The sequence below is a fragment of the Buteo buteo genome, chromosome 11 (assembly GCF_964188355.1).
Source record: "Buteo buteo chromosome 11, bButBut1.hap1.1, whole genome shotgun sequence".
NCBI classification, from domain to species: domain Eukaryota; kingdom Metazoa; phylum Chordata; class Aves; order Accipitriformes; family Accipitridae; genus Buteo; species Buteo buteo.
The window spans coordinates 9,392,255-9,407,289 of record NC_134181.1 but is presented as its reverse complement, the minus strand read 5'-3'; positions in this window follow the sequence as shown (position 1 = coordinate 9,407,289).

Here is a 15,035-nt window from a genome sequence, read left to right as displayed (position 1 = left end):
CAAGGTTCAGGTTTACAGCACACGCAAACTTAAAAATGCAGATTACATAGTCCAGAAGTCCTACAGGATACCTGTACAGGATCTTTGCTGCCCAAGAGGTAAATAGGATAGTAGAACAGGAAATCCTAGCGACAGAGACCTTGGGCCCTCCATGAATATAAGTTTTGAAATTTTCTTCTGTTCCGGCCTGAATTTATCTACCTTTAAGGTTATCTTGACCCTCTGTTAAAAACTGTCCAAAATAGCCTTGTTTCATTTAATGCAAGGTGATGAGCTGCTTTCGGATGTAAAGGTCTATTAATCTATAAGTTAAAGTGCAACCAAGGATATCAGTGCAATTTTTTTTTAAAGCTTTACAATATAGGGTCCATATCTTACAGTTTAGCTGTCTGCAGTTACATGGGAAGCAGTTAGCGTGTTAACTTCCTTAAAACAGAATTTCAAAGATGTTTTATTACTTTCAGCAGACACACTGAATTGATTAAATTCACAAGCTACAGAAATGGTTTCTGACAGCTAGTAGCTATACACTGCAAGGACAAAAGCTTGTTAGGAATGAACTCTAAAGCAATACAAACTGAGAGCAAAAGGCCTTTTGCTAATCTAGAGAAGAGTGACTTGAGATTTTTCTCCTTTAGAAAGCAAGAATAAGCTGCTTGAACTTTTCACATTAAAGGAGCTGCCTGCCTTTCAGGCTTTGATAGTTTGACCAGTGTGTAACAGATTTGAATGCATAAGTTACTTAAAGATTCCACAAGAACACACAAACAATCATTTCGTTCATTAACAAGTTCCAGGAGAAATCAGAGCATGCTTCATTTTCATTTCTGCATGATTACTGTGACACTGTGGAAAGACAACTCTAAACAAAGTACAGGTTACACTCCATTACTAAACTACTGGCAACAGGTGACCATCAATTGAAAAAGAACCACTTCATAATATATAAACAAATCAAAATGCTCAGTATCACTAGAACACTTTGATCCCAGCAGAAAAGAGCAAGCTAATTGTATATATAAAATTGTCATTATTGTGTCAGTCCAAGAGGGACTGAATGACTATGCATAATGATATGCCAAAGCTGCATATGCATCATCAATCAATTACGCTTCTGAATGCTCATGCACAGCCTGGTGTGCAAAGCAGCACATTTAAGTCAACTAGAATTTATGTCAAGTGAAAAAAGACTAAATTTTAAAATCAGTGTAAAGCAATGTTTCAAATTACTTTTCTCCCATATGTGATCTCCTACCATCAAACACCATCATGTCATTTTATTTAAACAGATAAGTGTTTTTGTAGTCTTTGATACAACAGAACTCAAGCAACTTTTTAAGTGCAGTGATTCCAGTTATTTTTTTCAGATCTGTGTGGCTTTCTTTTCATGGAAAGAGCTTTGATAAGCAAAAAGGTAAATAACATAAACCTATGTGATTAACATTATCATGAAATACTTTATATGCCATTTTTGCAGCAAGTACTTAGAAATGCTGTGTTCAGCATTTGCAATAATTGCCATTACTACTTTCATGTAGCTTTTCCCCACAAGACTTACACAGAGAACAGTTTTATCTTGTTTAAACCTAATAGGCAAAAATTAGGTGGTGAAAGACAGAAATTCCATGAAAATTCACTAGGCGAGCAAACAGTATAGTGCAAAACAGAAGCAATATTTAAAGTAAAGCAAGATGCAATTAAAAAAGATTAGGTAGTCAGCAAACATGCTTTTTCTTCTTATTAGTAATTTCAAAAAATAATATAACATTTAGGTTAAGTGGCTTAGAAACTTTCAAACTTCTATGATTCCACTTAAAAGTTAAAAAAAATACACATCCCTAGGTATTTTTTTTCTTCTCCTCACATCATACACTTTGGAAGAAAAATACTGTTATACTGTTCTAAATTCCAAAAAACATGCATGAAAAGTGAATCTTATCAGTTCTCTGATGCTCTGCCTGTATATTGAAGAGCAGTCCATATCTTTGCCAATTTCTAGGACTCCCATCTTTGAGAAAAGTGCAAATTCAGCATCAAATCCAGACTCAAAACTCAAACTCATGTCCAATCTGAAAATACTTACAAGGTACACTTTTCTCTAAACAGTGATCAAAACTCATAACAACTCTCAAATCACTACACTTATGAAGCAAAAAATTATTTGCTTCTCAACAGGAAAAGATATTTAGTATATGGTGTAACAGAATTAGAGATTTGGCTTCTGAAAGTTGAGGACATGAGATTAGAATGGGTAAGGACAACCTGCTTAATATTTTCTTCAACCTGTATCTAGACACGTAATTTTCTACCTATAGTCCTAAGAGAAAGCTGACCTCAGAATTCCCTGAGGCATGCTCCCAGGACAGATCCTAGCTGGCTCACCAAGTAGGAAGGTTGTTCTCTCAGGATTTGTGTTGATGGTTGTAGAGCTGTCTTTAATCCCAAGGGCTGTGTGCAGCAACGTTTATTTCAGTATTATTTTAATAGTATGACCGAGAAGATTCAAAAAACATACTAAGCAGGGATAAAATAATGAGGTAATGTATATTTGATTGACAATGAGTGAAAGAGAAACTCTGTACCATTTAAAATGCAGCAAGCATTGCAAAATGCTCAAAATGCACATAAAATATCGTGAAGAGAGCAAAAAGAAGATAAACAAAAAGGAGATTCTGACATCAGCAGTGGGATTTTTCTGTAGTTCATTTAGAGTAATGGGGCAGATCTGAATACTCAGAACAGATTAAAATATCAAGTGAATTTTAGCTGATTCAGAAGAATTTCAGCCAAGCACCTTTACTTTGCATGTCAAAGCTATATGGATATGTTAAATGTAGCAACAAAATGTTGTAAGTGCATCGTAACCAATAGCCAATCAGATTCCATTTTCTTTTCTTCTTTTTTTTTTTTTTTTTTTTTCAGTTTATGCATTACAGGCTACTGGGTGTATATTACCAAACTATCCCACTTTGCAACATATAAATGACTACTCAGAGTTTAAAAGAGCTAACTGCATTTTTTCTGCAAATGCAGAAATAGAGGGGATCTATTGAAAAAAAAAAGACCTTCATAAAAGCGAACAGTTCACTATATAGACACAAATGCTTCCTTATCAGAATATAAATGCATTAAAATTTTTAAACAATATCACTATCTTGAAATAATGCTGTTGGAATTAGCCATTATGGAGCTAAGACCAAAATAATTTAATATCACTTTTAAACGAACACAATTATTGCCATAGCAGTATGATGTATACTGAAGCCTCAGTTAATTAGCAGCAGTATTACAAAGTACTAGAGAACAGGGTAAAAATTTGCAGCTTGCAGGAACAGCCACACATTTTTTGCTTTATTCCTCATTCCCTCATCCAGCAGAAAAGTACAAGCAAATTCATCACACTTTTCTGCCATTTTATCAGTTCAGCTCATGCTATCATTAAGCAGAAGCATCATCTCTGTTTTTATTATGAACAAAGCATCTAAGCCAGGTGCACTTCATGCCTAACTCTCAGAAATGCCACCACTATTGCTGAGCTGGAAAAGTACTTTAACAATTCCAAGCCCTTACTCTCACAGATATTCACACCAATAGGCTGTCCTGTAAGACTTCTGGTTTTGAGTCCAAGCCATAGGCACACTAAGAAAATTCCAGTATCATAACCTGAGTATCATCGCTAGCTGGATAGCACCCAGTTATAACCTGCATTCTTCCAAAAAACGAATGGATTTCAAACTCATAGTCTTTCAAAAAGGAAAACAATCCCTGAATGACTTTGAAGAAATTAGTCTATGGGAAAAAATAACTTTCAGCTCTAGCCATCATTTTTCCCAAGCCATTTTTCAAGCTTTATTTTGCAAAGAAACACCACATTTTTAAAGATTAAAATGGGGAGAGTTGTTCTTCCCAGACTAGTAAGATTTGCTAGATATACGCAATTACAAAGGCTGGATATTTGTGTTTGGTTGAAATGAGACAAATTAAAAGGCAATAGTAACAACGCCATTTTGCCCAGGCCTTGCTATTCTCTTCAAATTGAAGTGAAAGGTCAGTGATGAAAGACATCTGAAAAATTCATGAACTAACTGGAAAGTGTCCTTGTAGTGAAACCCTTGAGAAGTCAAGAAGCAGGGAAAGTGAATTAACTCAAGAGTCCTTTTTTTTGGGCTGGTTCTTACTTGATTTCTTGAGGTTTCAAATTAGACCAAGGTCATCTAGATCAAGAATTTCACTGCTGATACAAAAATCTACTCACAATGTGTAAAAATATAAACTTATCCAATCAAACAAGAGGTATTGCCCAGGGAAATGTAAAGAAACAAAAATAACCAAGATGCTTTACTTGAATCTTATAGTATGGTAAGGCTGTGCCTCTACAGTAACTATCTAGACCAGGGTATCTTTCCTCACACTGCTTCATACCAAATAATACGAATAGTTAGAAGATTACCTAAACTGCAAAATACTGGTGGCCTCCTGAATTCTGTCACCACATCCCAGCTGAGGTTAGAACACTATAAAATGTCCCAGGTAGTGGTTAATAATGAGATGTTAGGCATTCATGCTTGAAATTGTGGGTCATTTTTGATTAAACATCTTGCAGAGGAAATAAGGCATGGCATTTTCATAGTGAGTTTGTAGTGTAATATGAAAGTGCATAAAAACCTAAACTTGTTAAAGGTGATATATATAACTAACAGGAAGTGACAGGGAGAAACCAGTTCAGCTATATTGAGACTTAACTGAATGCTGTTCAAAATTCATAAAGGGTACTCCATCCAGAGAAGTGAGCTAAGCTTCTTGCAGAATGCTAGTTTAGTTTAAGTTTCCATGTTCAGGTTAGGTCTAGAAACAGAAATTTTTTTTTTGTTTATTTGTTTCTGGAGCTACTAGAAGATGCACATTTAAAAATACAGGAATTTTAAAAGATGTTATGTGCACGGAAGTCCTGAGAATTTTTTGTAGGTAGAGTTGGTTCTTCAGCTTTCTGGACTTTTTTCTGAGAAATATTTTGAGAGGAAGAAAGGTTTTATGATTAAGGCACTAAATACCATATGCTTTCCAGTCTCATCTCCTGACATTATTCATAATTCCTGAATGACCCAAACAAATCACTACATTTCTTGGGGTAAAATATTTATTTTCTTCTACCATCTCTCTACCCTGTTCAGCAAATACTGTTTGTCTCTGATCATCACTTTTTGCACATGAAATGTTAATCACAATTAGAACCTGTAGGTACCACAATACTACAGACCAATAGCAGACATATCCTCTGAGATAACACAATATTCATATTAGGAAGGAGAATATTGGGGGTTTTTGGTCTGAAAACAAACACAGAAGCTTCAGCATTTAAGATCAATAAAGGGTGACCAAAAGGTTGGCACAATTTTCTGTGGTAATGCAGCTCACAGATCATGGAAGATCAACAAATGATATTAAAGAAAACAACTTGCTTCCAACTTTTGACCAAGAACATTATTCCTTCCATCTCCAGTTGAATGCAGATAAACAAAGTAATGAAAGGTATCTTTCAGTATTGCACCGTCAAAGCATTTACAATTCAAGCAAGAAAACACAAGAAAAATCATGAAATTGGTTCAAAAATTATAAATTGTGCTCTGGTTTTAGTCTTGAGGTGTCTAATGTTTTTTTTGTTTTTTTTTTTTTTCTGCAGTCATAAGAATGCGAGTATACTCTCTCTTAAAAAAAAGTTTAAAAAGGGGGAGGAAAAAGCAGAAAACCACTTCAACCCAAGCTTCTTACCTTTCACAAGACTACAAAGTGAAAGACTGTGAAGGAAAAAAGAAAAATACCAATGTTACCAACATTAGCAATACCATTCACTCTAATAAGGGCAGAGTGAAAGCCTTCTTTATTGCAGCAGGGCACTAGTTTACATATAAAGAAGGAACATCTCTCAAATGCAAACAGAGCTGACACATTTAATAGAAATTATCTGATATATACCCCAAGGCTGTATTTCTTAGAGAAAGTGTAAATTCTTTCAAATGTTATTTTCCCTTCCTGTTCTGAGGGCTCTACACACATGAATGTGTAGAGTCTTTCCATATTGCCTATAGGTGCACTACGAGGGACACACACTTTTCCGCACCCACCCTTGCCTCTGCCATGTATTGGCCATACCTAATCTGCATGCTTGGATGAAAGCTAGGTACGCACCATGCCCTTCAAGGGAGGGAAACTGCAATGCATTCCTACACCGCCCTTTGGGGCTGTGTAGGTGATCAGGACCATTGGACATGCTACAAACCACACTCGGGAACCAGGACTGAAAACTGAACCAGGAATGGATAATCAGGGACTGGGAGTGGAACACACATGTAACAAGTCAAAATGATCTTAAATGCTCGTTTTAAGAACCCTTGGCAAGACACATCCATTGTGCTGTTGACTCAGAATCAGTCCTTTTAAACCTCCTTATGTTTAGCTATGGCTAAGAAAGAAACTGCCAAGACCAAGATTTATACAAATCTGTAAGTACAAGCTGCGACAGACCATGAAAGATAATTACTAGTATTTGGCAGATTAATTTTAGCTGTCTTCAGTCTGTGCCTATGGTATATTTTATAGAATTAATCTTTCATACAATTTCATGTCTGTACTAGTATGTGTCATTGCAGTGAAACATTCTCAATGAACAGCACAAGTCCTGCTAGAGTTGGGAGGTAATACAATCAAGTCCGTCATGTCTGTTCCCAAGGCTAAATATGGGCACCAACAAGATGACGTTTTGCAGTTAATATCTCAAATGTTTCTGGATTCTATTCTTTACCTTATATATTATTTCTTGTACTAGAAGAAACTTCTAAATGAGGATGCTGCAGAACTGTGAAGCTCTGAATTCTCATCCCCTCAGCAAGTTGCACAGGTACACCGTGATGAATACGGGGACTTCAGAAAGGAAAACCATCATCTTCTTTACACTGCTATGTTTAGGAATTTGATAAAGCCAAAAGACTAGATTTTAACATTCACAACTACCAAATGCAATGTTTTGCATCCTATGAACAAGTAATTTAAAATGTACCTGGAAAATGGATTTAAATTTAAATTTTCTTAAAGCACAATGGCCCGTAAATGAGAACTGGACATTTGCAAGTGTACTGTCTCATAACATTAGTACACCTTTGTTCACAAAATGTCACAAATGGGATTTTTAAAAAGATCCATTACTTCACAAAAAAACAAATGGCTTGAGATAGCTCAAAGAAGATTACATATGACTGATTTTATGCTTTACGATTTCTAATTGCTTCAGCTATCCCTAGTCCATCTTAGCTGAATAATATCATTTAAATATTTTAGGTAGTTTTCTTTAACAGGCTCTTAGACTTAATGTTTCTGCCTTGCTTCAGGACAACATCTTTTAATTGCTTTAAATTATCAGTGATGTCTCCAGCATTTTCACTGAACATGGATTGATTTCAATTAACTTTCTCACGCTTTAGCATAAAAGCAGTCTTATTCAATTTGCCCTAATTAGATCACACAACCTCTTGAAGCTAAAGCAATGACAGTCATTAAAAGGTTGTACAAAGAGAGAGAGAGAGAGTGAGAGTAAGAGTAAGAATCAAGGTTGTTTACTGCATCGTTAGTCCTTTTGTAATTTTGAAGCTGCAAGAAGAGTCTGTCCCTGTGACTGTAGGAAGGACTTAAAATCAGATCCAGAATTTAGGACTTGTGGAATTTTACAAGACAAAATTTTGTGTCAAAATCAGGATGGTTATTTTGTTACTGCTGTATTGACAAAGATCAAGCTTTGCACTGCCGCCAATAGCGTACCTGCAGCATTGTTAGTTGCACAAGTCACTGTTTTCCCATCTTTCAATGCATTGAGAAGGATATTAGTAACTAATGGATTGGTACATAAAGAAGATAGAAGTAAGGAAACTCTAATGATATGTGGTTGTAATCTTCCTTCAGTTTACATTGCCTTGGAAATTTCCTTTTTCCTTTACTGCAAGCTGCACAGAAAACAGGACTGACAAAAGACAGATTATCTCTACACAGAAACTTTAGCTGGTTACTGAAGTTAAGGCATGATGCAGAAAATGGTATGCTGGCTGTAGGCCAGCTGCTCTAGAAAGGGACATAACAGAAATTTTAGAAATGTTCTTGCAATGAGAAAAGCAAGTTTGGCAGCCTTGGACGGGGAAAAAGGAAGGAGAGGAAATAATGGCCTCTAGTAAATGGGTCTGAGGGATCATGACAATGCACAGAGTCATTAAGCCTGGTACTCAACTATCAACAGAATTATGTAAAAACTGCTAGTCTACAAATGTCCTCAAGAACAGTCACTGCTTTTCAAAATCTGCAAACACCCGAGAACCTCAAAGCAAATCTACTACTTCTAATACAAAAGGCTGAAAGATGCAGAAAAAGAAAAGGGGAGAGCAAGACAGAGAGGAAGAAAGAGCACTCTCAGTGTCCTCTCTGTGTTCAGTAATCCTAGAAAAATACTCATACATGCAGAAGATAATGAGTTTGTTTATTTTCTGGGGAGACTAAAGGAGCTGTAGCATCTCTCCCTGACTTCAGTGCTGACCAGATACACAGTGTTCCATGCTGCTGTCCCTTATACAAATACTTTAAAAAGTGCCTTGGAGCACTGTGTAGGCTGGATTCAAAATTAGGTTCAGAGCCAGGAAACTATGGCTAGCTACAGCATTGAAAAGAACTCTCCTTCATGCTACCATGTAAGTACAAAAAAAAAATTGACAGAAATTTAATCCCTTTAGCCGTGGGAGTCTGGGTCAAGCATCTCCTAAGACTCAAGTAGTATAATATTCATCGTGGGCAAAGCTGTGATCCTTTTGTGTACTCCTCATACATGAAAATGCATCCATTGAATCAGTAGCTCTCTGGAATTAGTTTATATTTGTCTTTTATAGACAATACATGTAATTCCAGAACAGTTCTGTTTAATTAAATATCCCAATGTTGCAAAGTTATTGAGGTATAAATCTTAGTTCCATTGAAATAACATGAAAAATTACGACATTCATCTGCATCTAGAGTTCATAAAAGACAAAATTTTACACTCTCAAAGTCACAGGCATACAAAGGTAGCTAAAATACCATTTATCAATTTTCCAATGTGAATTAATTAAGCCCAGATTCCACATGAATACATTTGAATAAATAGGAACACATATTTACCTATTATTTAGTCATAATAGCCTGTTTCCAAATTCAATTTTTCCAATGAAGGTCTTTCCTAGAGTGAATTCTCCAGCGCTGGCACCTTGTGAACCTGCCAGAACAACAAAGTTATGGACCACTAATTAGCAAAGCAGCTCTGCCAGGTTGTGATATTTCAAATGAAATCAAAGAGTTGCTTGTGACTTTTTCTAGATCACACAGCTTCCATCAGCATAGCTGGTGATCACATCTGTTGTGTGGGTCGCAAGCTGGTTAACACTCCATGTTACAGTTCAGTGCCAGAAAAATACAGCACTGCCTCTTGACTCCCACTTAGGGGCTAGCATTTCTGTAATCAGAAACAGTGAATGTCAGATCCAATATGAAAGCTTTTATCTTTTGCTTAACGGGATTGGTCATTGGGGCAATAACAAGGAGTACCTTGAATTTGGCAGGAGCATTTCAGATATGTATTTTAATCCATTTTAGAAAAGTTGCTCTGGTATAATTGTGTGTGCTGAAGGACTTATTTGGGAATAAACCAGACAGGAAAAATCTTATTCTGGATTAAAAATTTTCATGGAGCATATTATACCTGTAACAGCATTCCTTTCATGTGGAACAGAAACATCACTGACATTAGGTCCTAGTACTTCTGTAGATGTAATGGGGTCCAAATGCATGTAGCTCATTCGAAAGTAGTTTCTAGTTTCTCTAGAACATTTTTGTAAGCTACTTGGCCATTGACCAAGGTAAATTTATTATCAAGCAATTGAAATATTCTATTACTTTTATTGAGATGGTGGGTGATGGACTATCCTAACTGTTTTCAGGACATGATAGGAAGTCACTGGAAGCAGATAGGAAAACATTTCCTAAAATTTGCATTGGCCATGAAGACTAACATAAGAAAGTTAGATGGGCAGCATTCTACATGTAAAACCAAAAGTTTTTAAAGTATTTCAAATATGTATTAATATCACATGGGATTTTCTCTCTGTTTAATGAGGTACAGAAAGAATACACACAGCAGGTGACATCAGCAGGGCAAACAGTGGTCCAGTAAGAAAAAATGAATGCAGTTCCTTCATTAAATCTTCAGTATCAAGAGTTAAGTTAAAGCATGTCATATTTCTCAAGTTACTCTTGCAAACATAATAAGCTTTGTTATCCGCTGCATATTTGCAAGCATACAAAGATAGCTAGGATGCTACACTATCAATATTACAACATGAATAAATTCAATGAACTCAGTTCACCAGGGAAATTCAGGCACCTGGTGATTGTTTGTTACTTCCCAACCTTCAGATAGGTTTGGAGGATTTACTGTTTGTCCCTAAAAATTTCGGTGTTTAGCAATGTAGAATGAACGATCATTTCAGGCTGAGGTAGAATTAGTAATTTCTTATGTCAGCAACATTCCTATTTCCCTCTTTACTTGATGCTCCATGATTATTTATCTCTTGCTCTTTAACTCTCTTAGAGACACAGTGTCCTCCTTCATATAAAAGAAAAAAAAAAATTATTCACTTATGGTTTCCCAGTAAATTTAAGACAATTCCCTACACTATATGGTTATTAATGATTTATATAGTTGTATTTTATATAGTAATTCCATTGTTTCTTTCAGATCACCAGATTAAGCTCGGCACGTGAGAATAATCTGGGCATATTGGTGTTTGTATTTCAGTGGCCTGTAAAGGAGCTTCAATAGACAGCATATGCTCAAACAACTGCCCATTCCCAAAAGATTTTATAGTCTGAGTTACAGTAAAATACTGCAGAGTGGATTAAACAATGACCTAACCAGGTAATTGGGAAAAATGCCACTATAGTAAAATGAGCTTATATGGATGCACAGAGAGCTTTAGCTATGTCTTTTCAATGGTCTAACTGTTGTCAGCTGGAAGTGTTTGTTAGATGCATTTATTTGCTGTACACTATGTACTTCTGCAATACTACTTAAGGAGGGAAAGTCCTCACCCACTTTAAGGAGCCCTCAGCCCACCTGCAGGATAGAAAAGACAGAGAATTATTGGGCTGTTTACTTTTTTTTTTGTCTTGTCCTTCGCACTTCGTTAACATTCTCCAGAGTAGGCATTTTGACACATATGCTGATTCATTAGCTTCAAAATATTTCAGCTACATTATGACACTTACATAAGAAATATAGAAGCTCACAGCTGCAGAGAACTGGAAACTTACTAGTTTTCTACACCACTCACCCAATTCCATTGCGTCAAGGAGCCCAAAAGAATTTCTGGCGTTTAGGATATAATTTGGGGTGAGGGCAAGACTCTGGAAGATGTTAATAGAAAAGGATAAAGATACCATTCAGTGTGTTCTTATGCTTCTTACTTGGCTGGATTGGGTATCTGTGTTTGTGACACAATGATTATCTTTTAATTACCTTCAGAGTGGTAATCAAAAACCGACTTATCTAGTGATCACATAACAGGGATAGCACAGGACAATTAATTTGATTTCAAAGCAAAACAAGCTACTAGTGTATCAAGCAACTGTGCATACCAGAACAATGTGCCTAGCTTTTATTTTGATCTTAATTATAGCATAAAGTCTTTTTTCCCCCCTGAGCTTGAATTTAAGACTTCATTCAGACCCTCTGCAAGTTATATAAAAATTCTTAGACCCACTGAATCCAGTATCATATTTCATACTGATTTTTATGTAAACAAGGTTTTGACTCTTCTGTTAATGAAGCATGCCCAAGTGAGATGGCTAAACTCTGCTTTCTTCCACTGAACAGATGTGGCATAGGCAGATGCAGTTTAACTGAAACTGCCAGCAAGCCTATTTCAGTTAGGATAGAATCCTAGCAAATAGAGGTTGGTTTTCCTCTGTCCATTAATTCCTTGATCTTTGCAATTGGAGTTTGTGGAAGGTCTGGCTCCCAAATCCACTGAAGTCAAAGATCAATTCTTCTTGACCAAAGCATGGAAAAACCCTAAAAATTTGTCACCGAGGAACATGAATAACCAATGTCTGTCCTCATAGTTTGAAAAAATTTCCAGGTAGCACCAGCAGTGGTTCAAGATGTACAAATGCTGAGGTAGGAATCAGGCTTTTCTCAAGCAACAACGCAGTCAGTGGGGTTTTTTTTGTTTCCTCCTCCACCCCTAATGAATAGTGTGAGGGAAAAATCACCACAGCTTCTACAAGGATCACTTGCAAAAAAAAAAAAAAAAAGCAGAAGAATCACCAATTACAAATTATTCACATCTTTTAGGGAGAAACAATATTAGCTGCAATAGCATGCAAAAAAGAAGTTTGTTCTTGATTACAGCAGCTTTATTTTGGGGAAGAATAGGTAAGTGCCTTTGTTTATGGTGACAGCACCAAAGTTCCCCGTTACTGATATATCTGCTTCTTTAAACTTCAAGCAACCTACCTAGATCAGAAGTCCCTTGTCAAAGTACTCTTCACTCATTATCAGGGAGAAGTAGAGAGAAGTAAGTTCATGACTTTACACTGCTTTGGAGATTATAAGTATTATAGCTGTGTTCAGTATTAATAAATATTTTTAATTAAAAAGACATTAAAATGTGCTTTCAGTGATCTGACTCACTAAAGATTCTGTCTTGTCTTAGGTATTGTAGAGGAAAAGAGGAGAGACAGGTAACATGGGCAAAACTGAAATCCCTGGACCTGGTGAATCCAGAGACAAACTCCATAGTTAGTCCATATTACTGTAAAGGAGTGAGCCAAACTCTGGGTGAAGATCTCTCCCACCACCCGTAAATTTATTGTTGTATGAATACAGGTATAAGTAATCTAGTTATTATGTCCTAAATATACTACGTGTAGTCTCTGCTGAGTGACATGGCAAATCCTGTGCAGAGTAAGAGAGGACTGTATCCAATCTTCTCACATTTTCCACCCACAATTTATACCAATTAACTTGGCTCCTACAACGTAATGGAAAACTCACAGGAGAAGCCAGAGGATCAGTCTGTGATAGTGTGATTTAAGAAGCAGAAAATAAGAAAGGAAAGGTGAAAAGAAAAACACCAGAGCGAATGGCTATTTCGTATAGTTGTACATATAGCTTCCAGGCATCCCACTGTGATAGTGAAATTTAAAACTTGCATTCATGGACAGAATAGGTGAGAGAAGTTTTCGATAGGTTGCTGGGAAGACATGCTTCTATCTCCCTTAAAGACATAAATTTATCTCTCTCAATAGAATAGTATTCTTATTCTGAGCTATAAATTTTAGTGGAATCTAAACAGAGTAGTATCCTGAAATGTTTCAGAGGCAGGAAATGAACTTGGATGAACCTGCTCAATCTATGGAAAAGTTGTATTCCATGCCAGCTAGTGAAATTTCATTAATAAGAAATAACAGGAGAAATCAAAACCAATGATGCTCAAAACCTTCCTTAAGTCTCTACATTTAAATGAAAGCTGCCCTTAATTTATTTCTGCTTATACAATGTCATATGGTCTACAGCAGTAAATCTGATGTTGACTACTTTGTTTAAAACAAGCAAAACAAAGCCCCCACCTATCTTAAAAACTATATTAATACAATATTCTTATTCACAATCATAAATGGGGAATCTTAGCCATTTTATCAGCTCTTCCTGGTATTATTCTATTTGAACCATTAAAAATGATTTAACATTGTAAACGATGTATAATTTCAATTAAAAAAAAACAACTTAATTTTTTCATAATAAAAATGTTACAAGATTCATCTGTTGCCACATACTAACTTCTTTTTCCCCAGAAATGTTATTTTTGACATGTTTTGTGTGCAGCCTGTAGAAAAAACAAATGGATTATCTCATTACTGCAAAATATTACCGATTATTATCCTCCCTTATAGCTTTTCTTTTTTATTCTAAAGAATTCACACTGGTAATTACATAAAAAGGTGGAAGCATGCTGTCAACCTGGATTACACCAATGTTTTGTGCAAAAAAAAAGCAGTAAATGGTGTATTTCAACAACAAATGCAGCATAAATGATATTATATGCTATGATCTATTATATCATGGGAGTCTATTAAGATGCTTCTATAAGGTAAAGTGCCTACTCTTCCTTGCATTGCAGTCTAAGCACTATTGGTGGACTCCCAGTTTCTGTGAACTCCTTGAATTAAGATGTTGAAATGCAATAACATTGAGCATCACCAGCAAATCAGCCTACTTGTTTGTATTTTAGTTTGCTAACGATCTCCAAGAAACTTGTATACAGAAATTTCAAGTGATTTGCTTAAACCTGTGGAACTTGAGGGTTGAAAATCTTTCTCTCCATACATATATTCTACTGTAATTTCTGTTCTCTCTCTCTTTCATCACACATCCAGTCCTACCAAGTGGATTGCACCTTTCTGTTGTAGCCATTTCCCTTTGGGGAAAAAAAAAAAAAAAAAAATCTATCCTGGCTATTTTATAAAGTATGATTTGCTACTATATTTTGCCTTGGATTATTGAAATCAATAAAAAGAAACATGAACAATTGCACTTTGCTGATTTTCCAACTACTTTTCAACATGTTAGTAAAAGGATGGAATTTTCAAAATGGTGAGAAAAAAGGGAAAACACTTAAAATTCTTTCTGTATAAAGCTGACTTCTTTGTGACTATCCTATTTTTGATCTACCTATCTATCCTCATGTATTTTAATGTCTTAATTATGTCTACTGCATCATAATACAGACAGATGTGCTTACAAAAAAGCTGAAGCAATTGAAGTTGCAAAGCTAGTCTCTTGGTTCTGACATGGTAGCTGCATGTATGAGCAACTCTTACCCATTTCAGAGCAAAAGAAAGCAGTTGAACTTTAAAACACAGTCAGATGAAAGGTGGCAACCCTTTAACCACTACAAATTGTTCCACAAATA